Source organism: Lepidochelys olivacea, assembly GCF_965140295.1.
Source record: "Lepidochelys olivacea isolate rLepOli2 genome assembly, chromosome: 14".
Lineage (NCBI taxonomy): Eukaryota > Metazoa > Chordata > Testudines > Cheloniidae > Lepidochelys > Lepidochelys olivacea.
The window spans coordinates 28,409,579-28,436,838 of record NC_140424.1 but is presented as its reverse complement, the minus strand read 5'-3'; the positions used below and the strand labels follow the sequence as shown (position 1 = coordinate 28,436,838).

The 27,260-nt window shown below is 42.6% G+C and overlaps 2 long non-coding RNA genes across 2 annotated transcripts; both read right to left on the bottom strand.

Moving 5' to 3' along the window:
• Positions 1-916: 916 nt before the first annotated feature.
• LOC311531283 lies at positions 917-14,159 on the bottom strand. Its single transcript, XR_014714177.1, has 3 exons — positions 13,972-14,159; positions 5,365-5,438; positions 917-2,305 (listed from the first exon to the last, which is right to left on the bottom strand). It is a non-coding gene; the product is annotated as an uncharacterized lncRNA (long non-coding RNA).
• Positions 14,160-18,626: 4,467 nt separating this feature from the next.
• Positions 18,627-21,466, bottom strand: LOC311531278. Its single transcript, XR_014714172.1, has 3 exons — positions 21,203-21,466; positions 20,567-20,687; positions 18,627-18,889 (listed from the first exon to the last, which is right to left on the bottom strand). It is a non-coding gene; the product is annotated as an uncharacterized lncRNA (long non-coding RNA).
• Positions 21,467-27,260: the final 5,794 nt, after the last annotated feature.

The following is a 27,260-nucleotide window of genomic DNA, read 5'->3' as shown; positions in this document are numbered from 1 at the left end:
TCTAAGCTTTCATTTCTGGTAATGAATTCTTGTCCACCTTTTGTGGCTTTGACGAAAATCTTGCCAAAATGATCTGAATGTATCCAATGCACAGTTCTGTACCTGTCTGCACCTTTTGTTCAATTGATTCATTTTTTCTTTCCATACATCTGTGTCAACGTAGTTCTGTGTAGAGCTGAGTAAACAACAGGACTTTTCATTGACTGGAAATTGGGGAAAAAATGGTCAAACCAAAAATAATTTTAAAAAATTTAGCAAATCAGTGTTCCATTTTTTCTTGGGCAGAGTGTTTTGCTTCAATTTTGACCATGAAGAAGGACTTTTTGAAGCAAAAACTAATTTCAAATGGAATAATCAAAACATTTTCTTGATTTTTAAATGATTTCTTTATTTATCTGCTTATTTATTTCTTTATTTATCCATCCAAAAAAGGTGGGTGACATTGAGAAGAATTCATTAAATATTTCAGAGTCAATGAATCTGCCTTTTCCCTCCAAAAAAGTTTAGTGCAAAAAATGTCACTCAGATCTAGTGCTAAATCTTGCCTCCGGCGGCCTTGGATCTGCATTTTTAAAGGCCCCTGGTAACACGATATCCTAACCATGTCAGACATGAGAATATCCCTTTAAGAGATATAGGGGCCAAATGGGAAGGTGTGAGAAAATCCTCTTTCTACTAATCACAGGTCACAGGCAAGTGTTAGATGTCTTAGAATGTGCAAAGAAATTCTCCCTCCTGCACACTCAGCACTCCATGAAAGGACCCCAGGCTCCATTCACATCCCAAACAAGCCCTTTCCCTATTTTCTTACAGAAACAGACAGAAACAGAGAGGCAGAAGATTTTATCTGAATTTCAGAAACTGCGGCAGTTCCTGGAGGAAAGAGAGCGACTCCTGCTGGCTGAGCTGGAAAAACAGGACAAGGAGATTGTGAAGATACAGAATGAAAATGTTACTAAACTCTCTGAGGAGATTTCCCATCTCAGTGAGCTGATCAGTGAGATGGAGGGGAAGTATCTGAAGCCAGTAAGCAAATTCCTGCAGGTGAGACAGAGTAAGAAATACCCCAGATCCCACCACAGGGACAGGACCATTCCCAAATTGTGGGCACTGGAGTCCAGCTGTCAGTGAATTCCTGAAATGTGCATTACAATTTTTCTATGACGAATTAGAGATATATAGATATGAGAGATGGAAAAGCCCCATTAGCTGAGATAATCCATGGTTCTGGGGCCAGACCAGAGCTTCTTTTTTCAAGATTTGCAAAATCCCTTCCCTGCAATCCTCAGTGTGTTTCAAGTGGGTCTCAGATTATTTTTCTCTCTTTTTCCCCTCTAGGATGTCAGAAGTACCTTGAGCAGGTACATGGCTCTTTCTCACTCCCACACACACTTCACATGCTGGGAAAGGACTTGGAAGCCATGTTAACCCCGCTTCTCTCCAGGGCTACATGGCAAAATGTGTGGGGCAGGTTCACATTTTGGATACAAATCTCTTTAATGAATTTAATCCTGATGTTCTCACTGTCTTTCTGTCTGAAATAGCTCACAACTGTGAATGCCAAATTCAGGTCAGATGCCAGAAAACAGGGCAGACACCCTAAACTGGAGGTATATTCTATAATTAGATTTCACCAAACCAGTAACGAACATGCACTCCTGGATCTCTGTATCAGTCTTACCATGGAGTCAAAGACAGTCCCCTTAGGATCTCCAGCCCTTCTTGGCACCCAGACAAACTGGGCTTTGTGATATTGGTCACTATACCAAATATCACATCACATTAGGTTACTCCCAACCACAAACGGTCAGTTACTTACCCTGGTCAAATTTGTACTCTGGATCTCACCAAAGACAAAGCTGAAGTAAATTCACTAGTAAACTAAAGATTTATTAGCTAAGAAAAAGAACTCAGACTTATTGAGAGGTTTAAGCAGGTAAAATACATTAACAGGTGAGTCAAAGTTTATAATTCCAAGATGATAGCAGAGATGTAGTAGTCTGCTAGTTTTCCAAAAGTCTCTCAGGGATACCCAAAATCACTTTGGGGACCTCCTTCCACTCACTCAGTATTCTACCCTCTTCGAATCTAAAACAGTTCAGAGATACAGGATCATTCCCTGGAATCAGTATTTACGGCTTCTTTCCACAAAAAGCAATCATCCAAGTGTTTTCATCACAGCATGCATTTTTCCTTTGTTGACTAAATGCAGACTGAGCCTGAAGATTTCCATTGTCGAATGCAATGACCCATGCTTTGAAGTCAGCATGCTTCTTCATTTCCTGTTCCAAGGCTCCAATCCTGTCTGATGGGCAATTAAATCACAGAGATATTACATTATGTATGTCCCTGTACTTAATTGACCTAGATCAAAAGTGTGTGTTAGCATCAAGATGAGAATTTACTTGATGTGTAAAGTTCATGAGAACTAATGGATTGTTACATGCTATTACCTAACAATATGCATTATGTATGAGATAGCAGAGAACAGGTTACAGATGAGAAGACAATATCATTCACATTTCCTTTGAACTAGATTAATACTCAAATGAATTAGTACACTTAACATTTCTTTGATATTCACACAGAAGTGAATTGGCCTATGGCTTTGACCTGAGCTGGCCTGGTGGTGTCACACTGACCTTTTTTAGAGAAGACTCTGGAATTATCCATTCAGGGGGAAAGATTAACCTAAAGTATTTCTTAGAGATGTCACACAAACAACAGCCCCCCAAACAGTTAAAAACACAGAACATAGGGAATACTTATAGGATGGGGGACTCTAATGTGGGAAGCAGTTACTCTGAAAAAGATTTGCGGATCATGGTGGATAATCAGCTGAACATGAGCGCCCAGTGTAATGCTGTGGCTAATTGGGCTAATCTTATCCTTAGCTGTCTAAACAAAGGAACATCAGGCAAGAGTAAGTAGGTTATATTACCTTTGTATTTAGCATTGGTGCAACCACTACTGGAATACTGTGTCCAGTTCTGGTGTACTCAATTCACGAAGGGTGTAGATAAACTGGAAAGGGTTCAGAGAAGAGCCATGAGAATGATTAAAAGATTGGAAAACATACCTTATAGTGAGAGACTTGAGCAGCTCAATCTATTTAACTCAAAGAGAAAGTGAAGGGGTCACACCTTATCATGCAAGAGAATGTGATCTACCTACCTGATCACACAAAAGAATGTGCTTAAGGAGCTGATAAGCCTACCTATAGTATATAGGAAAAGCATCTGCAATATCTTGGGAGACTAATCTGAGAGACATACAGTCACATTCCAGGGTGCAGTCCAGACCAGAGAAGGGTTGTGTCACTGCCTGCCCTGCAGCCTTGGGTCCCTCACAATGCTTTGCTGTTGTAGCTCCCCCACTGGGCTGCTCTCAACTAGCCTACCAGCATGCAGGACACACCCTGAGTGTTTCTTTGTTGCTTCAGCCCTGGTCTAGTGTCTCTGACCCCAACAGCCTCTCAGTAACATGCCAGCCACACTCCGGCTTCCACCAGCCTTGGTTACTACTTGCAGAGTGACCCTACCATATTCCCAGTCCTGAATTTTCCCCAAAACATGTGCTCTGCAATGTCCAACCCTCTCCTGAACAGTTCAGATATTAAGGTTCATTGCTCTTGTGCAAAGTAATTATTCAACAATTTGCTACTTTAACTGGAGTTGCCAAACAGTTCAGTTTAAACACAGCACTGGATTGGTCTAGATTAAAAAACAAACAAACAAACAAACACAACAAAAGATGATAGGATTTAAATTAACTCACAGGATTTAAAGTAACTCACAGATAAGAGAGAAAATTAGAAGTGGTTTTAAGCAAATAGAAGTAAAAACATGCATCTAGAAGTCTAAAACAATCTAGCAAGTTTTGGTTCAAGGTTTTGTTCAAGAGGGACTTTCTCAGTCACAGTCTTCCAGGCAAGATTATGACTGTCCCTTTCCTTGGTCAGGATCTCTCCCAGAGGCCCAAAGATGTGCTGTTTTAGGTGAAAGAGAGACTGTGTGGGGTTTTCTGCCCCCCTCTTTTATGTGCAGTGTTGTTGTAGCCCAGGATATTAGAGAGACAAGGTGGATGCATGGACTTCTATTGGTGAGAGAGACAAGCTTTCAACCTTACATAGAGCTGTTCTTCAGCTTAAAAACTTGACTCTCTCATGAACAGAAGTTGGTCCAATAAAAGATACTACCTCATCCACCTTGTCTCTCTCTCTCTTTTATAGTCCACGTGAACCTTTGAAATGAATAGGTACCTCGATGAAGAAAAGAAATTTGACAGTAAAGGGCTCTTTAGTTTAGCAGACAAAGGAATATGAAGATACAATGACTGGAAGTTGAAGCTGGGTAAATTCAAAAAACATAAGGCTCGTATTTTTAACAGTGAGGATAATTTACCCATGGAACACCTTTCAAAGGTTTGTTGTGGATTCTTCATCACCAGAAATTTTAAAATCAAAATTGGATTTTTTTTTTTTTTGGAAATATATGCCCTAGTTCAACCGCAGCTATTGGGCACGGGACAGGAATTAATTCAGGTGAGTCCCAGAGCTGCTTGTACAGGAGGTCAGATTAGACAATCACAGTGTTTCCTTTGGGCTTAAAAAAATCTATGAATTTATGAATTAATTTTAATTAAGTTGAAAAATTAAGTCCACATTATTCCATTGTTGAGATCATTTTATACAAAGACTGCAACACAGGGTCAATTTCTTAAAGGGCCCAGTTTGTAATTAAGTTTGATTTATAGGCTAATTAACAAATTTGTGAATTCTCAGAAAATTAATTCTTCCCTCGAAGACTAAGTGCTGTAAATGTGGGGAGGGTAATGTATGGTTTCTCAGACATAACAAAGAGGTGGAATTCTCTGATTGAGGTGCCAAACAGAACTCTGCCTGAACAATGATGTGACTACTAGTGTCTGTATAGTGGAGATAGCATTCCTGAAGAAAGATTATTACCCTGGTCCCTGTACATTGGGTAAAGGGTCCAGAGTAGAGTAAATGGGGTTCTAAGAACCTCTGATCCAGCTGTGGGAGGACTGCCCTGGTGCAGCCTCAGGTTGTCCTGAGAACGCCTTTGCAGACCCTGGTGTAGGGGGCAAGCCAGGGGCATGGCTATTGGTACTCCTAATAGCGCAGCACAAAATCTCACCCCAGTCAACATATAGCAGTAGAAATACTGCTTTTCTTGCAGAATGGACTATTGTCAATAGCCATTCTTTAGTCTTCTGGGTATTTTTGACGTCAGGTGATGTCTCTACTTATTGGCATTTGTTAACATCAAGCCATTTCTGTTTCTCCTGCTACGACAATTTGTCTTGCTATTCTCAGGGGTTGCTGGGTTGTGGCTATTATACCTGATTCAGCTGTGTCCCCGTCTTTACCAAGAAAGACTCAAAACCTCGTCTTCACACCCAGACTCCACACAGCGCTTAAAAAAAAAGAAAAAAAAGAGGGAGACTGGTGTCAAAGTTTGACTCAGACTCACAATTTATCAGACCACTCTGTTTTATTAGCAAAGCTGCTCTGCTAATACATTTAGAAGTGAGCCCCCCGAGTGGGGCTTGTGTCTTTAAATTTATACAGTTTTTTGGAGAACAAGTTACAGAGAAGTTACAGACAAAAGAAGAAAAAGATTTTAGTCACCACCCTTCGAGATCCTTGAGACCAGTCAGGTATCTTCAATTACCTGCCACCCTTAACAATCTCCTTTAACAGCTTCCAGTTAACTTAACTAATTGCCCTTCACACCTTCCATTCTGATGCCTGCTTCTTAGACGTGCTGGCTCTATCTTAATTGCTTCTCCATTCAAAAGCTAACTGTCCCTACATGTGCTCCCTCAGATACTTTGTAACATGTTTTGGCATGCCCTCTCATATACAATGTATCCAGCATGTCCCCTTATACAATGTTATACTTCCACACTGGTTTAAAAAAACAGCACACCAAGAAGCTCTTATTTTCAGTCTTTCACTTCTGACAAAGTGCAGTTTCTATAGCTGCTTCAGTACAATTACAGAAATCATTCCCACTCTTGAACCCTAATTTGCTGCCAGAAAATCAAGGTTGTTCTATGTACTCTGTATACTTCAGTTTAATGAACCCCACCCCACAAGATTACTGAGTGGTAGTGAGGAATGGGTTGTGGTGGATTTGCAAGAAAAGTCAGAGGCCTTAATGGGGTGTACCACCACAGTTTACCATTGTGGAAATATCCAAAAGAATTGAATAGCAAATGATAAGCTTTCTATAGTTTCTTGAACCATTCTGGAGAACATCATGGAGAATGATGTCCCTGTTACAAAATTGTACTGTTTGGTTTCGAAAACACATAGGAAGGATGTGAATTCTATAGTTTTTTAGAGCAGTGGTTTTCAACTTGTGATCTGTGGACCCCCGGGGGTCCACAGACTATGTCTAAGATTTCCAAAGGGGTTTGCACCTCCATGTGAATAGTTTTAGGGGTTCCGCAAATGAAAAAAGTTGAAAACTACCATTTTGGAGTAATTCTTACAGAATGCTTACATTTCTATAGACCCCTATTGGTTTAATATCTGTTAACTTTATGGGACTAACATAGGGTGGTTACCTCCAGGGACAACCCCTCATGGCCTCACGGTGGCCCTGCAAGAGGCCTCTTTTTCAATTTCCTTCTTCCAGACTCCCCCACTCACTCCAAGCATAAATAGCCCTTTGTGGGGCTAGTACCAAAGTCCCACAACCATAATCCCGAATTCCCCAGCACAGTCCAAACAGTACATTCAATCTCCAGCAGCCCATCAACAGCTCTGGCATCTCTGATCATGTTCTGGATCTCCAGTATAGCTCCATCACTGACAGGTGTTTGTCCAACCTGTTCTTAAAAAACTTCCCATGATGGGGAGACAACAAACTCCTTTGGAAGCCTATTCCAGAGCTTAAATGTCCTTATATTTAGAAAATTTTTCATGCTATCAAACCTAAATCGCCCTTGCTGCAGATTAAGCCCATTACTTCTTGTCCTACCTTCAGTGGACATGGAGAACAGTTGATCACTGTCCTCTTTGTTTCAGAGTAACAGCCGTGTTAGTCTGTATTCGCAAAAAGAAAAGGAGTACTTGTGGCACCTTAGAGACTAACCAATTTATTTGAGCATGAGCTTTCGTGAGCTACAGCTCACTTCATTTCCACGGTATGCATCCGATGAAGTGAGCTGTAGCTCACGAAAGCTCATGCTCAAATAAATTGGTTAGTCTCTAAGGTGCCACAAGTACTCCCTTTCTTTTTGTCCTCTTTGTAATGTCCCACCTCAGTCTTCCTTTCTCAAGACGAAATAGGCCCAGTTTTTTTAACATTTCCTCATAGGTTTTCTAAACCTTTTATCATTTTTGTTGCTCTCCTCTGAACTCTCTTCAATTTGTTCACATCCTTCCTAAATTGCAGAGTCCAGAATTGGACACAGTACTCCAGCTGAGGCCTCATCAGTGCTGAGTAGAGCGGGACAATTACCGCCCATATCTTACCTACGACACTCTTGATAATACATTGCAGAATGATATTAGCCTTTTTTGCAACTGCATCCCATTGTTGACTCATTCAACCTGTTATCCACTATAGCTCCCAGTTCCTTTTCAGCAGTACTACCATACAGTTTGTTATTCCCCATTTTGTATTTGTGGATTTAGTTTTTCCCTCCTAAGTAAAATACTTTGCATTTGTCTTTCTTGAATTTCAGATCCATTCTTTAATCTGTTAAGGTCATTTTGAATTCTAGTCCTGTCCTGCACAGTGCTTGTAATCCCTCCCAGGTGACATCCTCCACAGATTTTATAAGTACACTCTCCACTTCATTATCCAAGTCATTAATGAAAATATTGACTAGCATGGGACGTAGGACTGACCCCTCTGGGACTCCACTTGATACATCTCCCATTGTGACAGCCAGAGAGATAACTACTCTTTGAACTGCTTTTTCAACCAGATGTATCCCTACCTTATAGTAATTTCATCTAGACCACATTTCCCTAGTTTGCTTATGAAAATGTCATGTGGAATGATGTCAGAGACTTACTAAAATCAAGATAAATCAAAGAAGGAAATTAAGTTGGATTGGAATGATTTGTTCTTAACAAATCCATGCTGGCTACTCTTCATAAACACTGATTTGCTAGGGGCTTACAAATTGATTGTATAATAATTTGTTTCAGTATCTTTCCAGGTATCGAAGTTAGGCTGACTGGTCTATAATTCCCTGCGTCTTCTTTGTTGTCATTTTTTTTTAAATAGATAATACACCTGCCCTTATCCAGTCCTCTGAGATCTCATCTGTCCTCTGAGAGTTCTTGAAGGTAATTGCTCATGGTTTCAAGATTGCTTCAGCTATTTCCCTAAGTACCCTAGGATGAATTTCATCAGGCCCTGCCAGCTTGAATACACTTATCTTAATATTCTTTAACCTGTTCTTTCCCTATTTGGGCTTGCATAACATGTACCCTGCAGAGGAAGATTGGGGCCTGCATAGTATAATCTATTTGCACTGCAATTTAGTGGCAGAGGCCCCGATCCTGCAAACACTCATGCACATAACTTTATGCTTACGAGTGGGCTCATTGACTTCAATGGCATTTTTCATGTGCATAAAATTAAGCAAATGTGTGCCTGTTTGCAGGATCGGGACCAGAGTTTGTAGTAATTTATACACTGGCTCTAATGTGGCTTAGAATCCCCATTGTGAAGAAGGTTCCTGGAACAGTTGTAAAAGAGCTTCTTGTGGCACAGTTCCTGTGGGAGATCCAGTATTTAGTAGCGATATCTTTGGCAAGGGGGTTAAATCCCACTCTTCCTCCTGCATAAGGCTGGGAAAATTCAAAACTCCTCTTTGTAATTATTCTTGCATCAGGGAGAATGCTTCCCATACTTGTGTCCAAACCTAGGCCTTGAATCTAGAAGGTACTTGCACATATGATTGACTTAAAGCGTGTGAGTAGTCCCCTTGCATTTAGTGGGACTACTCTCATGATTAAAGTTAGGCATGAGTTTAAGAACTCCTATGAATCACAGCCCTAATGAACACTTGAGAACAGGCACAGCTCTCTGCACCAAATGAAAACAAACTACATTGACAAAGGGTGTTTCATGACTAACTTAAAAAAACAAAGCATTTTATTTGGAATTTATTAATTTGTTTTGTCTTTCAATAATTAAAGGGGACTGATTACCATTCAAAAAAAAAATAACAGATTGGCTATTCACCTTTGAAAGATGGTATTTGTAGTGCTATAATAGCAGACAAGAACTTGGAAAATAATGAAGAAGCATAAACATGCAAATTACTGCAGCTAATTGGCTGTGTCTTCTTACGCCTTCTGAATTATTAAATTATGATAGAGTAAATCTGCCACATTTAAATATATAGTGACGAACATAGTTGTGTTCTGCGCTGTAGAGCAAGACTTATAATATGCTACTATTTGTTCCCTAATTTGATGGTAAACTGTTCTTTTTCTTTGCATTTGCAAGATACTTGCAATGTTCTAAAAATTTACACGGTATATGGAACTCTGATCATGCAAAATGGCACCATTACATTTCCTATTTCTAGTCCTGATTAAAAAGAAATGATGCAATTATTACAATAATGCTAACAACAGCTTGTGCTGTTGGCCCTAACATTTAATCTGAATGTATTGAGTCTAATCCTGTAGACTCTGATGTATGTGACTATTTTACTCACATGAGTAATTCTGTTGACTTCAGTGGGGTTATTCAGATGCATAAATGATTGCAAGCTTGAGGCTGAGAAGGATAAAATTAAATAAATAGGCTTGGCTTGAATTATTTTTTTCTTTTAACTTCAACAGAATTTGCACAATAACCTTCCTAATAGCAATTCTCTAATTGTGATTTATATCCCATCCAAAATCTTCATATGAGGTACTCATAAAATGCTAAAAATATGACTTTGGGGCTGAAATTTCTCATGCTTAGTTTCAGCCCGGAAATGATTTTTTTTTTTTTTTTAAGTTTGAACAGAATAGGTTTTCAGCTATTTTTGAGTTTTGTGATTGTGAAATAAGTTTTGTTATACTGATTGTGTGTTACATATATAACAGAAGTGCATGATGCTTTATGAAACAAATTAGGATGAAACCCCTATCCTGAGAAGCTTATAAGTCCCAAGCCTGCAAACATTTGTTTGCACATTGACCTGCGTGGAACTACTTAAAGTTATGTTCTTGTCTAAGTGTTTGCAGGATCGGGGCTTGTGTTATGGCGACAGTAGGAGATGGCAAACACAAATGATGACTGGCATGTGAGGTAGGGGGAACAAAGGTGAAAAAATAAGTTCATGTGGTAACTTGTTTTAATTTTTCTCGACATTTTGTACTCAGAATACTCACAAATCTAACACTGATTGACATGGCCCTCATCACTAGTATCTGAGCGCCTCAAAATTAATATATTTTATAGTCACAACAATGCAATGAGGTAGAGTGGTATTATCTCCATTTTACCAATGGAGAATTAAGGCCCAGGGTAGGTTAAGTGTCTTCCCCAAGATCACACAGAAAGTCAGTGGTTGAGCTGGGAAGTGAACCAATGTCTCCTGAGGTCACTGCACTACCTTGCTATCCAAGCAGCCTTGTTTGCACCATGGATGTGCATGGGATTCTCATGATATTTTCTAAGTTTAAAAAAACCCTGATTTTTTAAAAAAACATCAGCAACTCTAGCTGTCAGAGTCAAAGCCTAAGGGGCCACTAACTCATTCAGTCTGAATTGATCATAAACCTCCAACACCACTCAGAAACTGCACACTAAACCCAATAACTGGAATTAGAAAATATTAAAGTTCACAGGAGACAAAACTATTGTCTGCCACAGGCAGAGAACAGAGGGAGCATGGTGCACCAGTGCCCCAGGTCCCTGTAAATGTTAGGGAAATGATTAAATGAGATATTCCCAGATAATCCTGGCAAGCAACCCATGCCCCATATTGCAAAAAGAGAGGCAAAAATCAGCTAGTGTAACTGCCAATTTGATATGGGGGAAAATTCCTTCTCAGTCCACAAAAGGCAATCAGTTAGACCTTGTGCCTGTGAACAAGAACCAACCAGACAGCCAAGCATGTGAGAAATAATTATCCACCCCACCTCAGAGCCCTGGCCCACCCTGTGCAGTGTCCCATCTCCAGCTGTGGACATCCCTCATGCTTCAGAGAAAGGAAACAACCATCCCCTCCCTCCCTCCTTCAGTATACATTTGGGGGAAAATCCCTTCCTGACCCTTGCAGGTGACCTACTGAAGACCTGAAGCATGAGATTTAAGGAACATAAAACATGATCCAGAAGAGACCTTCAGGGCTGTTGAGCCCCGGTCACCCCCACCACAAGTAACCCAGTCATAAAGTCCCACTCAGACAAAAAATTGGAACTTATGGTAAACTCAAGAGTTTAGTGTGGAAGATGAGGATTGGCAGAAATATATTGAAAGACCGGGCTATTATTTTCTTGCAAATGAGATTATAGGATAGGACAAAAAGAAAGCAGATTTCCTCAATTTTGTGGCAGTAAAACCTACTCTCTCATAAAGAGTTTGTTAAAGCCTCAGAAACCAGGAGATAAAAGTTTAGGAGACCTGAAAAAGATCTTAACAGAGCACTACACAAAGCCAAACATTACTGTGGAACGTTTCAAGTTTCATAGTAGGATGAGAAGACAAGATGAAAGCATACCTGTGTATGTTGCAGAGCTGAAATGATTAATGGAATATTGTTCCTTCAGAAATGTCCTAGAGGATATGCTCTGGGACAGATTTGTTTGTGGTATAAGTATTCAAAGACAATTGCTGGTGGAGATGAATTTAATCTGTCCCAAAGCAGTAGAACTGGTAACAGCAATGGAAGCAAACAGTGAAAAATTTGCAAGATTTGCACTTACAATGCAGGGGAACTCAAACTGACTCAGTTAAATGGGGAGTCTCTGTAAATTGAAGGCTTTAAATCAAGATTTGAGGACTTTGGTTATTCAGCCAGAGGTTGTATGTCACTGAGGTTCTGTGGCCTATGATATCCAGGAGGTAAGGCTAGATGGTCAGGATGGTCCCTTCTGGCCTTAAAGTCTATGAGTATAAAAAAGGCAAAGCAAGCTGAAAGGGACTCAGGCTCCAAAGGGTGTTTCTGCTGTGGAGAAGCTCATTTTTAATCTGTTTGTAAATTTAAAAAGGCCTAGTAACTCAAGATTGCACATTTAGTCAGAAAATGCAAAGGTGACTATCAAACAGTATCTCAAACTCAGGAGGGTAGACTCCAAATGTCCAGAGGAAAAGAACAAAAACAGAGGACTCTTTTCCTCAAGGGGGAGGAGGTACATACTATGTATTGTCTGAAAGGAAAGAAAGTCAGTCCTTATGAAGTAATGGTAGAGGTAAACAGTCAGTCAGTATCCCTTGGGGAGGGAGAGCTCAGTGGTTTGAGCAGTGGCCTGCTAAACCCAGGGTTCTGAGTTCAATCCTTGAGAGGGCCATTTAGGGATCTGGGCCAAAAATTGGGGATTGGTCCTGCTTTGAGCAGGGGGTTGGATTAGATGACCTCCTGTGGTCCCTTCCAACCCTGAGATTCTATGATTCTATGAGTACAAATGGAAATAAACAAAGGGACTTCAGCTAGTGTGATCAATGAATATACATATCAGCAGTGTAAAGCAGGACTGAGACCTCTAGTTAATGCAGGAGTGATCCTGCATACCTAAACCAGGAACCTGTCCTGGTGGTAGGTTCTGTGCTTGTCCCTGTAAAATATAAGAGCCAAAAGAAAAAGGTTACCAGCCCTAATAAACTAGGGAGAAAGTCAGAATCAGTTAGGCAAAGATTGCTTGCAAGAACTGAATCTGAACTGGGAGGAAATTTTCAAATGAGACCCTAACAAAACACCAGCATTCTAGGAAGTCTTGAATGTTCACCCAGCTATTTTAAAAGAAGGGTCAGAGGCTCTGGATAGAGTAAGAGTCAGGATTTATGTCCAGGATGGGGTCAAACCAAAATTACTTAAAGCAAAACCAGTTTCTTATGCCCTCAGAGAAAAGACAGACTGAGTTAGACAGGCTGGGGGAAAGGGAATCATGTCACCATCATTTCTGAATGTGCCACACCTATCACACCCAGGGTTAAACCAGATAAGACCATCCACAACTGTGTGGATTATAAAGCCATGGTGAATCAGGTCTCCAGGTTAGACAATTACTCCATTCCAAGGACAGAGGACTTACTGGCAGTGTTAGGTGGGGTTTGAAAAATTTAGTAAGTTAGAAATGTTGCAGGCTTACCAGAAGATGAGGCTGAAGGAGGACTGTAAAAAAAAAAAAAAAAGAAAAGAAAGAAAAAGAAAAGAAAAAAAGTACCACTATAAAACACTCAAGGGATTATATCAGTACCATCAATTACCATATAGAATATTAGCAGTACCTGGAATTTTCCAGAGGGTTGTAAAAATTTGTTGAACCCACATGTTGTAGTGAGGATCGATGACATCCTCATCATAGTTGGAAGTGATGCTGAGCATCTGTCAACACCGGAGAAGGTGTTTCACAGATTGTAGGCAACAGGACTTCACTTAAAACAAAGTAAGTGCTTTTTTGTAAGACCGGAAGTGATGCACCTGGGTAATAGGATGGATTAGAAGGGATTCATGGAGCTCCAGTCGGTATGGAAGAGCACATTCATTGCTCTCCACAGCCTGCCATCCACTAATATGCATTTCCATCTGGCATCTAGGGCCCCCGACTGACCACCCCCAGTAAAGGAACAAGTACATGAAAATATCTGGAATGTAAGTAAATAAATATTTGACTGCTGTGAGCTTTGCAAGTGGCCAAAAGACAAGGAGAACGGGAGACCCGACTCTATCTCCCTCTCCCCTTCGAGCAAGATGGCTGATGTGGGCACGGCAGACACATCAGATATCAAAGCCATAGCACAGCTGACTTACTTCAATTGACTCCTCTCTGGAAGCGCTGACAGGATGCATGAATGAAACAGAAGGGTGAATATCAACGGTGGAAATTCAGGTACAAGGGCTCTCTGCCCAGGTGCAGAGAAGCCTCACAGACTAATCTTCTCTTAAATCAAAAGTGGCAGACATTGAGCAGAGGTCTTGCTGCAATGATTTGGGCATTATAGGAGTATCTGAAAGAGAGAGAAAGAATTTGTTTCCCATCTCCTTGCAGAAGTGCTCAGTCTGCCGGAGGATTTTAAATTTGATGTAGAGAGAGCACATAGGTCCCTCGCTCCTAAGCCCACCTCAAATGCCAAATCTCACACATAGATTGTCAATTTTCTCAGATTTACTGTAGAATAAAAATACTACAGCTAGTTTGTGGGGAAAAAAACTGTTTGGGGGAGACCATAAGAATGATTTTTCAAGATTGTGCAAAAGTTGTGGTTGAACAGAGATCAGCCTTCAGAAGAGCAAGGGTACTTGCCAAGCACTGAGGGCTCAAATATTTTCTGAAATTTACAGCTCAGTTCCCTGTCAAGGTGAGGAAGTGAATCTGTTCCAAGAGCCCCAAGAAGCAGAATGTTTTTAAATAGCCTGCAGTGAACTGAGTAGTTGTTCTGTTTTACAACAAGTTTACTTCTTATTTGTTATGTCTGCCCTACTCGGATACATAAGCTTGTCTAGTGACTGGGACGCACTTACTCGGGTCATCTTTTGCTGCAAGCTTTTACTCTCAACTTTTGGGACATGTAGATCAATTCTCAAATGGCTGAATGTGAAACACCCTAGCAGGGGAGTTGAGGGAATACCTCACCCCAAACTGATACCATCAGAATGATGTATGAGCAAGATTAAGTGCCTTTGTTTCTGTATTTGTGTTGGGGGAACTGATGAAACATTTGACAACATCATTATCAAGGCAGAACACCTTCTATGTGTTTTCGATTATATAAAGGTCTGTATATTAGCTAGGTACGGACATACACTAAAGGAATCACCAGAGTGTGGTGCAGCTCCTGTTGCTCTGTAGAAATTTGAAAGCTCTGGTTCCACTTTTTAAAATTGGTGCCAGTGGCAGATCCTGCTGTGTCACCCGTCTCACTGGGGGTTCTCAAATCCTGGCAGCTTTACATTCCACGTACTGGAATTGCAAGAGACAGCTCTCCTCCCTGCAAGATGTACAATATCTGGCAGCTCATATGCCTAACAGATGGGGACTATTCATACTTTTCCCCTCTCTGTGAGTTCATTTCAATTTACTTTTGATCTCTAGGGACGTGGTAAATTCTGTAACTGACTCCTCCATTGATGCAATTGCTGTCTCTGATGATGATCCTCTACTTCTTTGAAGAGCAACAGTTTTGGGCCAGAAAGAACCATGTAGATGAAGTTTGAATTCCTCACTTTTAGTACATCCCCATTTCAAAATTTTTATTGAAAAATAAATTAGCCTGTTCATGAAGACAAATGACCCCCAAACATCTTCTAACAGGCTCAAGCAGGGTGGCAGTACTTAAAATTAAAACACTTACTAACAGATCACTTTAGATTGGCTGCACCAAGACTGCCAGAGGCTCCAGAACTATGGAGAAATGCTTCATAAACTCCCCAGGTCCACGTCCGCCATGCTTTTCAGAACCCAAAACCATGACTATGATCCAGAGACAGAGACTTGGGCCCAAAGGACCTGGTCTATACTAAAGGTTTCAATAGTGATCAGCCAACATGGATTCCAGGTACTGTCCTAGAGCAAACTGCCCCCTTGTCTTTTAAAGTCGGTTTAAGTGATGTTTGAGTCGTAAGATGGCATTGAATGATATCCGTTTACAGGTTGACATGTGGGTGCCAGAGCCTTTGCTCTTGGGTGATGAGTCTGGAGGAGCTGAAGCCAAGAGGATGCAGTTTTGCCAGGAATGCTGGAGAGCTCAAGAGGAGGGTATTTGCAAAACTGCTGGAGCAGGAGAGTGGAGGCAGTGGGCCTCTGCCCCTAGAGAAGGCCATGGCTGCCCTGGAGAGGCACTACCCTGTGTAAAAGAGAACATTCCCAAGGTTTTTAGAAGACTAACTCAGGGTTGCAGATTGAAAGGTGAGCAATGTAGCTAAGTGGTCATCAAGGACTTAACTGGGTTACTCAGAGTATTATGGGTTGGAGCCACGCTCTATCCCCTCCCTTACCTCCTATTGAGTTAGTGGGTGTTTTACCCCACTCTTTTTATGTATAGTTGAATAAAGCAGCATGTTCCCAGCCTGCAGCATTGGAAGTAAAGTGTGATTCTTGTGCTCAGAGTGGTTCTTTTTAGGGCTGTCAAGCAATTAAAAACATTGCAATTAATCACTCAAAATTTTTCTATCACGATTAACCGTGGCATTAAACAATAATAGAATACCACCTATTTAATTTTTGGAGGCTTTTTACATTTTCAAATATATTGATTTCAATTATAACACAGAATACAAAGTGTACAGTGCTCACTTTATATTATTTTTTATTAAACATATATTTGCACTGTAAAAAAAGACCCAACTGTAACACATGATACTGTAGACCCAATTGTTTAATAGACCCAATACTGTTTACAGTATTATGTAAAGTTTACCCAAGTTTACATTTAAATTGTAATATAAAGTGAGCACTGTACACTTTATTTTCTGTATTGTAACTGAAATCAACATATTTGAAAATGTAGAAAAACATCCAAAAATATTTAATACATTTCAATTGGTATTATATTGTTTGACAGTGTGATTAAATCTGCTATTAATCACAAATAATTTTTTAAATCACCATTAATTTGTGTGTTAACTGTGTGATTTATTTGAACGCATTAAACTAAGTTTTTCTCTCCTCTCAGATGTGAGCATTGCCATTTCTGTGCCCATTTCCATCAGCTATCCTGCCTTCATGTTCAGGTTCTATATTATCATCCCTATTGCAAACTGAGTCAAAGTAGTCATTTAGTTTTCGGACAATGCCTAGATTTTCTCTTTCCCATCCACCTGGGCAGCCCAACCTCATAATTCCATTTTGAAACTGTGGCCAATGGGAGCTGCGGGGGTGGTGCTTGCAGGCAGAAGCAGCGTGTGGAGCTACATACCCTTCCCCAGGGGACACAGGAGCATGCTGGCTGGTTCTGGGAGTGGCGTGGGGCCAGGGAAGGCAGGAAACCTGCCTTAGCCCCCCTGTGCCACCACCTGGGAGCTGTCTGAGGTAAGTGCTGCCTGGTGGGAGCCCACACCCTAATCCTGAGCCCCCTCCCAGAACCTTCACCCCGCACCCCCTCCTGCACCCAAACTCTCTCCCAGAACTTGCATCTCTACCCCAGGCTCAGCCAGGAGCCCCCTCCCAAACTCTGAGCCGCTTGGCCGCAGCCCAATGAAAGTGAGTGAGGATGGGGGCGGGGGAAAACAAAGGGGAGTGAGCGGGGCAGGGGTGGGGTAAATCCTGGGTTGCACTTAAATTCAAAAAGTGATCTTGTGAGTAAAAAGGTTGGAGACCACTGATTTATATAATTAGAAATCCTCTTACTAGGTGTTTTGTCTTCAGTGGGAGTTACAGGTATTCAGTACTTCTCATGTAGCCACATCATGCCACTGAATGTTACACAGAACTTCCCATTGATTTTATTGAGGTATTCTACTTCAAATATCCATGGCATATTATGGTCCAGGATCAGGTTCCAAGTTTGGAAATGGCATACTGAGCACGTGGCATAAATCATTTCGGCTACTTTTAAAATATTAATTATGCATTTAATCATTGTTAGATGAACACCAACAAAAGAAATGGAAAATACACCCTGAATATGAATCATGTGAATGAGAAAAAACAAAAAGGGAAGCAGAGCATACACCTGGGATCATTCTGCCAATAGGAGTCCATAGCTGATAATTAAAGCAAACCACAGAAATTTTAATTAAAGAGTGCCTTGCTATACTGGTAAAAGTGAGTCAGACTCAATCGGTAAAGAGAAAAAGAGCAGAAAAATATCAGGTGTCCATTTTTGAGATAAATAACAAGGTTTTTTTTCTTAATTAAAAGGCCCATGGGAAATGCATCCATTTGTAATATGAAATTCCAACAAAATCCAGTAGCCTTACATAAGCAGGGCCTGAATGAGCTCTCCCCTGACATCTAGTGATGAACTGGGGAAAGACTTCAGGAGCAGATACTCCTACTCTGCCTAGGTGTTCACCAGACAGACCTGCTTTGCCAGAGTGATGAGTTTTGGGTTAAAATTCACTTCAGTATTGAGTGCAGGGGTAATAAAATTGTGATGCTTTGGGGTTTCACCCAGACCAGTAAGAGTTTGTGTCACCACCTGCCCAGTAACCCTGACTATTTCTGTGCTGTGCAGCTTCGGCTCAGCGCCCAAGTAGCCTGCTCACAGCACAATGACCTCACCCAGCAGCTTCCAGCAACACACCAACTGCCCCTCCAGTCCCGAGTCACCCCAAAACCATCTCCCTGGTAGTATCCAGTCCCTCTCACTGGACCCTCCCAGAAGTTATCCAGTTAGCTGCCTCCAAAGGGAAAGAATACACACCAGCCTGCTAGATTAGCTGAGGATTTTACCCTTTAGTTTAACATACAACACTGAGATAGTTTTGTAAAAGGTAAAACAAGTTTATTACCAATAGAACCTGGATTTAAGAGATACCAAGTAGAAAGAATAGGGATAGAAGTGGTTACAAACAAGTAAAAATAAGGCTTCTAAGGCTAAAATCTAACTTACACTTTAGATTTTGATTCAAAGTAGTTTGCTCACCACAGTCATTCTTCCAGCATGACTGGCCAGTCTTTAGCCAGGATCCAACATGGAGCCTAAAACACTTCATTTCTTGGTCTTCTCAGGGGAACGATGACAAATGGCTTTCCCCCTCTACTTATATCTTCCAAAGTCCATTGACCCTATTCAAGAAGCAGGAAAGCATCCTTGGGGAGGTGGGTGCAGGGGTGCAGTCTCCATCCCCCACCAACATTGTTAAGTGGTTGTCTTCCCCCACTTACTGCCTGATGGCTTTGTCTAACCTTGCTCATAAATGTGCTTTTCATGGTCTTTGGTCAGACCTTACGGAATTTACATTGGAGCCACACTCAAGCCTGTGAAGCATTCCTTTGCCTAGGACAGGCTGTGCTTAGGTACTGCATGCCAAACACATTTGAGGAACATATTTCCAGCACACATCTATAATTCTTTATACACTTCCGGTACATACATCATGCGCTAATATTAATGGCCAGTATATTACCAGTTTGCATGTGACACCTTCAATGGCACGTTATAGATACAGATGACAACAGAGAGTTGGGGCAATGTGCTAGGCCTGATGAGCATTATAGGGTATCCTCTGCAAGTGAGCATTGAGGGGCTCCCTAGGACACAGAAATGTTATCCTGATTGTATAAGTAAAGGTACTTAACATGCTCTGGTTGAACCTAAATTTAACCTCACTCACTAAGCAGGGGGTAAGGGTGCTGTGTTCTGAGGTTCCACTATTTAGCCCAGTTCTTAATGATTGGAGTGCTTAATGATTGCACCAGGTAGCAAAACAGTGGGGTTGGGGACAGGTGTTCCTACCTGGGGGTGTAGGCTCTTTAAATAGAGTCATAGACACCATTTGAACCTCCCCCTCTGTTTAAAGACAAAGCTGATCATACTCATTTAAGAGTCTTTGTTTCTGCTCAGTGATGACTAGAGCTGAAGTGACTGGTGACTGGGTCTGGAGGCTAAGTCTTTGACTTGGTATGAGGACAGTGTTGGAGTGAAAGACAATGCAGAGGTTTCAGTTGCAGAGAGGTTCCCCCCTCCGTGGTGAAGTCACTAAGAACAGGGCTAGGTGATGGAACCCCAGAAAACGTTATCACAGAGGCAGCAAGCAGTGCCAGCAGTGGCAAAGGTGGCAGCAGGGACAGTGGGCAGTGGCAACTACAGAGGGATTGCTAGACCTTCCCTTTGAGATGTGGGAGGTGAACCCATATGAACACACCCCTGAATGCTGGGACTTCACTGACTACGGACAACCAACTCTGAGCAGAGCGCAGTGGAGGGGAAAGGAATAGTATGATAAAGGGTCATTTGTCCCTCAGACTTTTGTACTACAAGGGGGGGAAACTGAGGCAAAGGAAACTGAGGGAAGGGGGGGAAACTGAGGCAAAGGGGGAAACTGAGGCAACACACGGTGAGGTGTTGACTTGTGGTTTGCATACTTTTGCATCATTCTTGTGCTGTTTTTCCAAATTAATGCTGAGTTCCCCCTTCCTTTTAATACAAGTTTTCTTGTGTTGTACACAGATTCAGTGCTTATAAGTGGAGAACTTTCACTTCTTAGAGGTGCCTAGGGTGGTGGTAAGTTTTCCCAGATTGAGTGAGGCTCGAGCCAGTTCTGTTTTGTAATGTTAACAGGAACTTCTGAATATTGAACCTGGGCTTTGTTGTTCCTGATACCACCTGGCAGAAGAGTTGCCTCTAGAAGACCCAATTTTATAAGCATGCAGAATGCAGCTAGCTAAACTCTAACCTGAGCCAAGGTTCCAGTCGCCATCTAGGCTGATTTCCTAGATGCTGGAGACTAGCTGTATACTTACTCGACTCCTTCGTTTTGCTTCAGCCAGCAAGCCCCCTTCACATTTTCCTGCTGCATTCCTAGCATTTGATGGTGCTATATTAGGGTATAAATAGAAGCAATCAGATGCTCCATCACATGACCTAAAATGACAGGTTTCAGAGTAACAGCCGTGTTAGTATATCTTCGCAAAAAGAAAAGGAGTACTTGTGGCACCTTAGAGACTAACCTATTTATTTGAGCATGAGCTTTCGTGAGCTACAGCTCACTTCATCGGATGCATACCGTGGAAACTGCAGAAGACATTGTATACACACAGAGACCATGAAACAATACCTCCTCCCACCCCACTGTCCTGCTGGTAATAGCTTATCTAAAGTGACCATCAAGGTGGGCCATTTCCAGCACAAATCCAGGTTCTCTCACCCCCCTCCAAAAACCACACACACAAACTCACTCTCCTGCTGGTAATAGCTTATCCAAAGTGACCACTCTCCCTACAATGTATTGTTTCATGGTCTCTGTGTGTATATAATGTTTTCTGCAGTTTCCACGGTATGCATCTGATGAAGTGAGCTGTAGCTCATGAAAGCTCATGCTCAAATAAATTGGTTAGTCTCTAAGGTGCCACAAGTACTCCTTTCCTTTTTGCGATGACCTAAAATGGAGTTCAACAGCTATCAGAAAGTACAGTTGGTGCCACTTAGTTTTGAAACAAAAACAAGCCTCTCCCCTACTTTAAAAGTTCTCAGGTCTCTGCTGTTGGAAAGGGAAAATAGTGCTGTACCCTGTATGCTGCAGTTGGCTTCTTCTTTATCTTTGCTCTTGAGGCTTTATATACAGTTGCAGCAATTTTTAAAAATAGAGTCAGAATACCTCTTGATATTAACCTATTAATAGATCTACCCCTTGCGTTCTCATTCTCCAGATATTTTATTTGGGTTGCAGTTCATTGATATTTATTTTCAAGAATTAGTCCTTGAGAGCCTCTTCATATCCCTCGTGCCCATAACCTGCTCCACACAGCACAGTGAGAAAAGGCTGCCCAGCCCAGCTGTGCCCTAGGGGCTAAGCACAGAACAAATGTAGGAGCTTGTGTCATCCATAGCTTCTGAACAACATGTGGGGGTCATCAGCTTACAAAGACACTCTAGACCGGTAGCATAGACAGGCCCCAAATGTATCTAAGTGTCCCGCCTTGAAAAACAGAAGACAAATAAACATAACCTTGAGTAGCTTTATTTTATAGTTGTGGAAACTGAGGCACACAGAAGCAAGGAGATTTGCTCATGGTCAAAAAGTCAGGAATAGAAAATGGCCAATCTGCTGATAGTCAGTCCTGGGCCCTAGCCGTGTTTGTCCTGGCCTCTCTACTTCAGCTCCAGTAACAACCCGAGTGGAGGTTTTCTTCCTCTCCGTGTCCTTTAACTTCACGTCACTGGAGAAGAAAGATTGTTTCTGACCAGCTGGCTCTAATGCTTAAAAACCTTCATTTTTTTCTTTCGCTAGGAGGATAACGCTGGAGGTTTTCTCTCATCCACTTTTCTTTGGAATAATTTCAATCCAGTCCAAAGGATTTCCTTTTCCAGTGTGTCTTCAGCACCTTTCCTAGCAAACAGTTCCTGTTCGAGCACAGGTTTCCAGTTTCAGGCTGTCCCAGGGGGAGATGGCCATGAAAGGGGTAGTAGCTCAACTGAACCTATCCCCAGGTGAAGGGAATAAGTGCAGGGGTCACATGGGAAGGAGCAGCATGTAACTAGGATCCAGGCCTGTTGGGCGATATAAGAACAGCCTGTGCTCAGCCAGGAGAGAGACCCGCAATGGGAGCAGGCCTGGGAGAGGCTTGGATAGTCCTTTCAAGTCAGTTTTGGTACACAGCAGGGGATGGAACAGCCAAGCTGCTAGGGTTGGGAGCTGGGCCTCCTGGCAGTGCCCAGGAACGAAAGCACAGCACCTGCCAGGAAGGGAGTCCCCACAGGGGGACACCGTAATCTCCCAGGGAGGGAAAAGGCTCTCACTGCCATTTCTTAACCTCATGGGGTGTTCTCCTGCTCTGCCAACCCCACCCCTATTTCAGCATCTCCAGGTGCCTGAGGAAGCAGGCACCACAGGCCATCCTGCAGCTGGGACAGAAATGTAGGTTGATGACCTACCTGCCCGTGGTGACCATGGTGCAGGACAGCCCTCAGGACATGCGAGTGCAGCTCCAGATCTGCAGAATGCACCTTCCCTTTGCTGGCACGAGACCTTGCAGGTTGCGGGAGGTGAGACAGGCACTAACTTTTGGTAACCCTCAGTGGGATCAGAGGGTAATGGTTTGTAGAAAGTGGTGTTGGAGAGCTTTACAAAAACTAGGCAAGCCATTTACAACACACACTTTGTTTCTCTACAAAAGAAAAAGGACACTAAACTATCTAAACTACTACATACCACAAGGGGCCACAGCAGTGGTTCCCTTAACCCACCCAGCAATATTGTTAATGTATCCAACTATACTCTTAGCCCAGCAGAAGAATCTGTCCTATCTCGGGGCCTCTCCTTCTGCCCCTCCACCCCCACGAATATGATACCGTTCTGTGGTGACCTAGAATCCTATTTTCGACGTCTCCGACTCAAGGAATATTTCTCACACCTCTGAACAACATATTAACCCACAGAGAGCTTCCTACCAAGACGACAAAAAGAAGGATACTGGGTGGACTCCTCCTGAAGGTCGAAACAACAGACTGGACTTCTACAGAGAGTGCTTCCGCCGACGTGCACAGGCCGAAATTGTGGAAAAGCAACATCACTTGCCCCATAACCTCAGCCGTGCAGAACACAGCGCCATCCACAGCCTCAGAAACAGCTCAGACATCATAATCAAAAAGGCTGACAAAGGAGGTGCTGTCGTCATCATGAATAGGTCAGAATATAAACAAGAGGCTGCTAGGCAGGTCTCCAACACCATTGTCTACAAGCCATTACCCTCTGATCCCACTGCGGGTTACCAAAAGAAACTACACCATCTGCTCAAGAAACTCCCTGAAAAAGCACAAGAACAAATCCGCACAGACACACCCCTAGAACCCCGACCTGGGATATTCTATCTGCTACCCAAGATCCATAAACCTGGAAATCCTGGACACCCCATCATCTCAGGCATTGGCACCCTGACAGCAGGATTGTCTGGCTATGTAGACTCTCTCCTCAGGCCCTATGCTACCAGCACTCCCAGCTATCTTCCAGACACCACTGACTTCCTGAGGAAACTACAATCCATCGGTGATCTTCCTGAAAACACCATCCTGGCCACTATGGATGTAGAAGCCCTCTACACCAACATTCCACACAAAGATGGACTACAAGCCGTCAAGAACAGTATCCCCGATAATGTCCCGGCAAACCTGGTGGCTGAACTTTGTGACTTTGTCCTCACCCATAACTCTTTCACATTTGGAGACAATGTGTACCTTCAAGTCGGCCGGATTGCTATGGGTACCCGCATGGCCCCACAGTATGCCCGCATTTTTATGGCTGACTTAGAATAACGCTTCCTCAGCTCTCGTCCCCTAATGCCCCTACTCTACTTGGGCTACATTGATGACACCTTCATCATCTGGACCCATGGAAAAGAAGCCCTTGAGGAATTCCACCATGATTTCAACAATTTGCGTCCCACCATCATCCTCAGCCTAGGCCAGTCCACACAAGAGATCCACTTCCTGGACACTACGGTGCTAATAAGCGATGGTCACATAAACACCACCCTATACTGGAAACCTATTGACCGCTATACTTACCTACATGCCTCCAGCTTCCAACCAGGACACACCACACGATCCATTGTCTACAGCCAAACTCTACCATACAACCGCATTTGCTCCAACCCCTCAGGCAGAGACAAATATCTACAAGATCTCTATCAAGCATTCTTACAACTACAATACACACCTGCTGAAGTGAAGAAACAGATTGACAGAGCCAGAAGAGTACCCAGAAGTTAACTACTACAGGACAGGCCCAACAAAGAAAATAACAGAATGCCACTAGCCATCACCTTCAGCCCCCAACTAAAACCTCTCCAATGCATCATCAAGGATCTACAACCTATCCTGAAGGACGCCCCATCACTCTCACAAGTCTTTGGAGACAGGCCAGTCCTTGTGTACAGACAGCCCCCCAACCTGAAGCAAATACTCACCAGCAACCACACACCACACAACGGAACCACTAACCCAGGATCCTATCCTTGCAACAAAGCCCGTTGCCAACTGTGTCCACATATCCATTCAGGGGACACCATCATAGGGCCTAATCACATCAGCCACACTATCAGAGGCTCGTTCACCTGCACATCTTCCAATGTGATATATGCCATCATGTGCCAGCAAGGCCCCTCTGCCATGTACATTGGCCAAACTGGACAGTCTCTACATAAAAGAATAAATGGACACAAATCAGACGTCAAGTATTATAACATTCAAAAACCAGTCGGAGAACACTTCAATCTCTCTGGTCACTCGAACTCAGACCTAAAAGGGGCAATTCTTCAACAACAAAAAACTTCAAAAACAGACTCCAAGGAGAGACTGCTGAATTGGAATTAATTTGCAAACTGGATACAATTAATTTAGGCTTGAATAAAGACTGGGAGTGGATGTGTCATTACACAAAGTAAAACTATTTCCCCTTGTTTATTTCCCCCCCTACTGTTCTTGTCAACTGCTGGAAATGGCCCACCTTGATTATCACTACAAAAGGTTTTCTTCACCCTCCGCCCCCTCCCCTGCCCACCCCTGCTCTCCTGCTGGTAATAGCTCACCTTTCCTGATCACTCTTTTTACAGTCCGTATGGTAACACCAATTCTTTCATGTTCTTTATGTATATAAAATCTCCACACTGTATTTTCCATTGCATGCATCCGATGAAGTGAGCTGTAGCTCATGGAAGCTTACGCTCAAATGTCTTTGTTAGTCTCTAAGGTGCCACAAGTCCTCCTTTTCTTTTTGTGGATACAGACTAACATGCCTGCTACTCTGAAACAGTGTTAGTCTTGCAGATGCAAACTAACACGGCTGCTACTCTGCCATGCCTCCACCCACTTTAACCCAAAACAAACTCAGGTTTTGGGTCAAAGGGGGTAGAGGCATGGAAGAGAGTATATAGTGAACAAAAGATTGATTTTAAAAGTGTCAGAACAATATTGTGAAAACAGGAAATTCCTAGTCTTGACAATCTTTCACGAAAAACCCTTGCATTCCAAAAATAGTCACTTTTCTACAGACAATCCTTCCTTTGGAAAAGATTTTCAACCGTGTCTAGAAATCGCTCCCAGGTCAGTGTCTCTCTGAGCGTGGGGTGCACTCATTTGCCCTCCCCTTCCCCGGGGATGTGTATGAATCATAGAATCATAGAATATCAGGGTTGGAAGGGACCCCAGAAGGTCATCTAGTCCAACCCCCTGCTCAAAGCAGGACCAATTCCCAGTTAAATCATCCCAGCCAGGGCTTTGTCAAGCCTGACCTTAAAAACCTCTAAGGAAGGAGATTCTACCACCTCCCTAGGTAACTCATTCCAGTGTTTCACCACCCTCTTAGTGAAAAAGTTTTTCCTAATATCCAATCTAAACCTCCCCCACTGCAACTTGAGACCATTACTCCTCGTTCTGTCATCTGCCACCATTGAGAACAGTCTAGAGCCATCCTCTTTGGAACCCCCTTTCAGGTAGTTGAAAGCAGCTATCAAATCCCCCCTCATTCTTCTCTTCTGCAGGCTAAACAATCCTAGCTCCCTCAGCCTCTCCTCATAAGTCATGAAGCACTCGTTAGAGGGGTACAGAGGAGGTATAAATAAAGATGATTAGGTCTTGACGAATACACATGTGGAGGGTGTGGGGGGAGAGAGACATGACTGATTGTATTGTCCTGAAGCAGTGCACAGCTTCCAAAGATTTGGTGAATGCTTCTCTGGGGGTCTGATTCTGCAAACCAACTTCCAGGAGTATCAGATGTGCATGTGACAAGTCCCTGCTCCCTCCTCATGTCCAGGCCACTTGGCCAGTGGCTTGGCATGAGTAACTCTGATGCTGGACTGCCATTTTCCTACCCCTGCCTCTATGTGCATTGTGAGCAGCTGCACTGCTGCACATCCAAGTGGCTAAAGAACCATCAACAGGCTTCACTCTTCTTCACTCTCTGGTCACGCAATTACAGACATGAAAGTTGCGATATTACAACAGAAAAACTTCAGAAACAGACTCCAACCAGAGACTGCTGAATTGGAATTCATTTGCAAATTGGATACAATTAACTTAGGCCTGGGAGTGGTTGAGTCATTATGCAAGGTAACCTATTTCCCCTTGTTTATTCCTTCCCCCTCCCCCCCACTGTTCCTCAGACATTCTTGTTAAACCCTGGATTTGTGCTGGAAATGGCCCACCTTGATTATCATACACATTGTAAGGAGAGTGATCACTTTAGGTAAGCTATTACCAGCAGGAGAGTGGGGTGGGGGGAGAGAAAATCTTTTGAAGTGATAAACACCCATCTTTTCATGGTCTGTGTGTATAAAAACATCCTCACTGTATTTTCCACTTTATGCATCTGATGAAGAGAGCTGTAGCTCACGAAAGCTTATGCTCAAATAAATTGGTTAGTCTCTAAGGTGCCACAAGTCCTCCTTTTCTTTTTGCGAATACAGACGAACACGGCTGCTACTCTGAAACCTGACTACA